Raw genomic sequence first — 6,379 nt, 5'->3', positions numbered from 1 at the left:
TTTGGTCTGCAATCTCTAACCCAGAATAAAACCTGCTCCGGAGCAGCTTAGCCGTGTAGCGTAAGTTACCATGATGATGAACACAACTAAAACCAATCCACTTTCCTGAGCCCTAAAAAGCCAGTTTGCTCAAACTAATCTCGAACTTTACCTGTTAGCAACTGAAACCGGCTTTGTGCAACAGGCCACAGGACGTTTTTATTGTTTTAGTAGAGACAAAGAACTGCCTTACACTGACAGCTAAATGACAAGTCAGAAAGTTACAACTCAAAAACAACTTCCACAAAACTAACGTCACAGATCTAAAGTTTATTTCACTATACGTTTGCTTTATCTGAATCTCACAGTTTATATTAATTATTGGATCTGTAGAAACCTTTTACTCACAAAATCACACATTGTCACTGAAATTGTCATTTTATTTGTTGTTATTGTACAGATATACGTAATTGTAGATACATCTGTTTATGTAATAACAGGCTTTATGCAACTAAAAAAAAAGTAAAAAAATAAAATAAAATAACTGATCAAATTCAGGGAATTGTTTCATATATTAACAAATAACAGATTGTTGTTTTTCTACATTTGTTTCCAGTCTCTTTTAATTTTGGTATTTCTTTGAGTAAGCGTTCAATCAAATAATAATTTTCAATAATTTTCTTTCTTGTTCTCTAACATATAAAACACAAATCTTGTGGCATTTCACAGCAACACTAGTTTATTAGTTAACTAACTACACATTTACTTTATGTGAATCTAACAAGACATTTGCTCACTGTGATGCAGAACAATGCTTTCTAATATGCTTCACTAGATTGCTTGATTGGGTGAAACTCTTCTCACACTGAAAACAGTCGTACGGCTTCTCTCCAGTATGAACTCGCTCGTGTGCTTTAAGGTTTCCAGAATGAGTGAAACTCTTGTCACAATATGAGCACTTGTAAGGTTTTTCTCCAGTATGAATTCTTTGGTGCTCTTTCAGAATCTCAGGTCTAGTAAAGCTCTTCCCACAGTCACAACACACATGATCTTTCACTTCATTGTGTGTTTTCTGGTGCTGTTTAAAACTGTCCGGCCTTGAATAACTCTTTCCACAGAGAGAACACACATAAGGCCTCTCATCTGAATGCACTTTCAGGTGTATTTTTAGATTTGATGATGAAATAAAATCTTTACCACACTGATCACAGTTAAATGGTTTTTCTCCAGAGTGAACGTGCAGATGAACACTGAGATTTGATGCTCGAGAAAAACTCTTTCCACACTGAGTGCATGTATACGGTTTCTCTCCAGAGTGAATTCTCATGTGTGTCTTAAGGGTTCCTTTCTGTGTGAAACTCTTTCCACACTGAGTGCAGGTGTGCGTCTTTTTGGCTTTTGTTCTTTGAATTGGAAAGTTATGATGTTCCTCCTCCACTTCATTCAGTTCTTGTCTTTGCTCTTTCACGCTCACCTGGTCTAAAATACACATCAAGATAGAATCAGTTCAAGTGAACCCGTATTTAATAGCAGAAAGAAACAGAGATCAGATCTTTCACTGTTCACTTTTAATATATTAAAATATGTTTGACAACTACTATATACAAGGTTATGATCATTTGGATGTGTCAACAATGAAGAATCAAAAATGGACACCAACCTATTTGTTCCTCAGTATCTTCATGTTTTATTCTGGATGGTTCTGGATCTCTCATGTCTTCAATCTCCTCTTTAATAAACTCCATCTTTAACAGTCACACAGATTTCAGCTGCTACTCCTGGAGTTTGTCCTTCTCTTGTAGGATGATGGGAATATTCCCAGTATTTATTGGTGAATTGTTGTGGGAGGGGCTTCACTGCAGGTGTGAACTGAGATCACTGTGTTTTTATCCAATCTGCATTTAAAAAGTACAGAGTCATCATGTTAAACTGCTGCTGAAAAGCCTCTTTGTCTCCAAAAGTTCCCTGTTTTCAGCTCATTCATTATGGTGATGTCTGAGATCTTCTGTAAATTGGCACATTAAGCTCATTTTATTGGTGTCAACAGACTGAAACAAACTACAGCATCATCACCTTTAACTTCAGTTCTTGTCTTTGCTCTTTCACCTCCATCTGGTCTGAAACATATTAAAACATTAAGTTGTTAGAATGAGTTCAAGGAGGATAAATGTGAATTTTCAAGTGAACCCTGATTTAATAACAGAAAACATGTGAGATCTGTTTATCAGATACTATATTTTTGATGTACCAAAGGTTAATATTGTAATCCTCTTGTTAATAGTCAAAATGTGAACGACAACTGCTGTACAAGATTATGATATAAGTGCATTTATATTCCTAGATTATTTGCTAATATTTCACAGCTCTTATGATTGGCATCTAATAATATAGCCTATAAAGCATTTAAACTAATAAAAAAAAATCATAAATCAGCCATCATTATTTATAATGTTGAAAATTATGTTGTGTAAACGGTAACTATAGAATTAAACAAGAGAATCTGGTTAGTCAGATAATAGGCTAAATGTTTTGTCTTTAAACTTTCATTATACAAATCCAAATTACACACCAATGAATGTTGTAGAAAAATGTATTGTAAATATATAGCAGATTTCACCCAGCAACACAAATGAACCACATCTGCAGTTTATTGACAGAGGACAATCAACACACACACGTCTTCAGATTCACAGTCTTTCAGCTGAAGGATGCATGAGAAAACACATGTTAAAGGTAGGGTAGGCAGGAATTTTCTAAAAATAAAAATAAAAAAAATTCAAATTTGTTTAAACTTTCTTTATATATCAATACATAATTAAAATGTAAGTACTCTGAAAAAGAGAGTATAAACATCGAGTGTCTGTAGTCCTCTCAGGACTGCAATAAACACAGCTACTTATCCCATTCGCTCCCACCCCCTCCCTTCTGGGCTCCTTCCAAAGCCACGCCCCAAAACACATGAACGCGCGATGCCGACGTCTGCAGCTGGAGGACGCGTTTGCCAGTGCCAAGAGGAGGAGAGGAGCGCAGTGCATGTAGTGACATAATGTCAGAATCACATGTAATAAAATACCTAACTTTATCATTATGAATATAAACAACTAACATGGCTGTTAGTACTCACTATCAAGCTAGCATATCGATACGGGTAAAGTTTAAAATATATTGAGTTTGATTCGGTAACGAGCTAGTAACATAAGGCAAAGCTAAAAACAGGTTGCATTGATACACGTTTTACCATTACCATCAGTTACACTGTGATGAAGGTGAATTTCGTGTAAGATTCATAACATATACGGTGTTTTGCATGTAAGCGCTTCCACGATGAAAGCACTGTTGGCTCTGAAGAGGACAAACGTTACACTCCGGTGACAAGTAGCCTACCTTTCTAGTTCCTTTTTTTTTGCCTTCGCTGACTTTTTATGCAGGTACTGGGAATTGTGACTGCTCTTTCTCAGCCATTATTGTGATTCTTCCTTGCGATCCGTGCCTCTCTCCGTGCCTCTTCAAGTCAAACGGGTGCGCGCGCATGCAGGGGTGGTTGCCATGGTAGCGAGGGAGAGTGACAGTCGACCCGGCCAATCATTTCATTCGTCCCGAATGGAAATAAGTAGCTGTGTTTATTGCAGATTAAAAGGTCTAGAGTCACTCGATTTGTATACTCTCTTTTTCAGAGTACTTACATTATAATTATGTATTGATATATAAAGAAAGTTTAAACAAATTTTGAAAAAAGCTTTTTATACAATTCCTACCTACCTAATTACCGTCCTCCCTAACAGAACTGCAATTCATCTAATACACAGGTCACACATATGGCTATAAACATCAAAATTAAAGTTAAACCCATTTAAACGACATTTCCACAGACTCAATCCACCAAAATGATATGTGGAGATTCTTTATTAAACGCGCGTTAATAAAAGTCCAAAAATACATCAAACTGTTGGCAGAAAAACGCATACATAACCTTATCCCGGTTTATGGCACTTCCATTATATAAACTAAATACTTCACTTAATTGTAACGAGGCTTCAGCAAAGTGAGGATCCATTTGCAGCTTTATTGTGATCTTGGTCGTACAATCAGGGTCAATCACCAGCAAACACAACAGTAGAGACAAAGCAACTCGTAATGCGAAAACAGGCATAAGGTCAGGCAGCAAACTTACATAAATCAGTCCACAATAGAAAACAGTCCAGGGCAGGCAGCAAAGAATCACGAAGAGAATAAACAGTCCAAGAGTAATCTAGAGAAACGCTCAGAGATGTTCACCAGGGCAAAACAAAACCTCTCATGAGGAACGTCTTCTTCTTCTTCTTCTTCTTCTTCTTCTTCTTCGGTAAATTTTATTGGCAGCTTGCAATCATAGTGCATTACCGCCATCTACTGGACTGAGGTGTGATCACATTGGGACGTCATCATTCAAAAAAAAAAAAAAAAGAGAGAAAAGAGAGAGAAAAACCTAAATTCTACTTGCTAGTTGGGTTTCTTTAAGAAAAGTTATAACCGCCCTAACTGTAGACTGTGTGCTGGTTATACTCAATAAATTTTCCATTGTTAAGTCTTTCTTTACCGCTCTCTTCATATTTTCCCTTTCTCTGGTGTATTGTATACAATCTATAAGTATGTGTTTTACATTTTCTATTACTCCACAATTTGTGCATACTCCAGTCTGATGTTTCCCTATAATTTGTAATCCACTATTTAAACTTGTATGTCCCATCCTCAGTCTGGTAAGCCATGTTTCCTCCTGCCTTTCCAATCCACTGATTACTAGCTGTAACCTCTTTGTGTAAATTATACAAATGTCTGCCTTTTCCCTCATTATCCCATCTCTCCTGCCACATTCTGTTAATTTTGTCCTTAATAATACTTTTAATTTCTGACCTGCTTAATTTGATATCCAGTTCAACCAGTTCTGATGTGCTTCCTTCGCCAGCATGTCTGCCTTCTCGTTCCCCTCCACTCCCCTGTGTGCAGGAACCCATAGAAATCCTACGCTTATGCTCTGTTGGTTTATTGTAAAAATGAGTTGATTAATTTCATCTAGTAGATCCTGTCTACATGTAGACTTTCCACTCTGAATGCATGCTAGTGAGGACATAGAACAGATGATCACCTTATTGGGTTTTACTTCTTCCACCCATTGTAAAGCCAGAATTATTGCTACCATTTCTGCTGTAAAAATGGCCAGATGATCTGTTGTCCTTTTTTTAATATTAACATTATACTTTCAAATGTGGACTGCAACCCCTGTTTTCCCAGTCTGATCTTTTGATGCGTCTGTGAAAATCTGAACTGTGTCATCATAATTTATGTCAATATATTGCTGAACTTTTTGATATATCCCTGATTTGATTATGATCTTAGATTCCAAATCTACCCTGGGAGAACAAAACATCCATGGTGGGATTGTTGGTGTGCTAACAGTTTTGCAACACGCAATGCTGTCAATTTCCATATCCTTTCCAAAACTGCATGATGGGCGCCCATACTCCCAGCATTCTAATAACACCTGCTTTGTGGGGTGTGTTTCTTCATGACCTTGCAGATTTGTCCAGTAAGACATTTTATATCGTAAATAAATAAATGTTCTTCCTTAATAAAGTTCCCTTGGCCTTTGGAATTAAAATAGCCCCACATCATCACATAGCCTTCACCATACCTAGAGATTGGCATGGTTTTATTTCAGTTAGCCTAAAAGCTGGTTTGATTTGCATTGAGAGATGATCTTATGGAAAGTACTCCATGCCAATCTAGGTATGGTGAAGGCTATGTGATGATGTGGGGCTATTTTAATTCCAGAGGCCAAGGGAACTTTATCAGGATGCATATTATCCTGGATCCATGAAGTAACTGGCCTTTAAAAATAAAAATCTGCCTGCCTCTATGGGAATTTAACATAGGGGTGTCCAGACTTATGCACCCTGTATTTTAAGGAAGAACATTTATTTATTTACGATACATTATTCATTCACAAAGAAAATTGGTGTCCTTAAAGGTTGGATTTTTCCTAATTTTTTTAATTAAGGCATTAAATTCAATTCAATTAAGTTCAATTTCCAAAAGATGATTTTTTATTCCTCTTTTTAGTCAACTTTAGCATGGGTGTCTAAACTTATGCATAGCACTGTAGTACCGTCTCTGAACCGAACTTTCTTTTGGCCAACTGCATGCTGTGCTGATACATGAGCACGGGTGAACCAAGGACTTGAATGAGGGCCCGAATTCGGCGAAATGTAAGTTTATTCAATTACAAATCAAATTTATTCACTTAAGATCTTTAAGACATGTAAAACATCTGCGTTTGCGCATCGCCTTAGGCCTACTACAGGGTTTATTTTCAAAATGTAAATGTAAGAAACTTATCCAAGATGATTATGACTATGAGTACTAT

The 6,379-nt window shown here is 36.7% G+C and overlaps 1 long non-coding RNA gene across 1 annotated transcript; it reads right to left on the bottom strand.

Annotated features, from left to right (window-relative positions):
• Positions 1-404: 404 nt before the first annotated feature.
• LOC311091086 lies at positions 405-4,696 on the bottom strand. The gene is made up of 4 exons (XR_014607992.1): positions 4,151-4,696; positions 2,053-2,096; positions 1,640-1,874; positions 405-1,458 (listed from the first exon to the last, which is right to left on the bottom strand). It is a non-coding gene; the product is annotated as an uncharacterized lncRNA (long non-coding RNA).
• Positions 4,697-6,379: the final 1,683 nt, after the last annotated feature.

This window comes from Abramis brama, assembly GCF_963993115.1.
Source record: "Abramis brama genome assembly, chromosome: 10".
Classification (NCBI taxonomy): Eukaryota; Metazoa; Chordata; class Actinopteri; order Cypriniformes; family Leuciscidae; genus Abramis; species Abramis brama.
The sequence above is the reverse complement of the archived record's forward strand: the minus strand, read 5'-3'. Positions and strand labels throughout refer to the sequence as shown.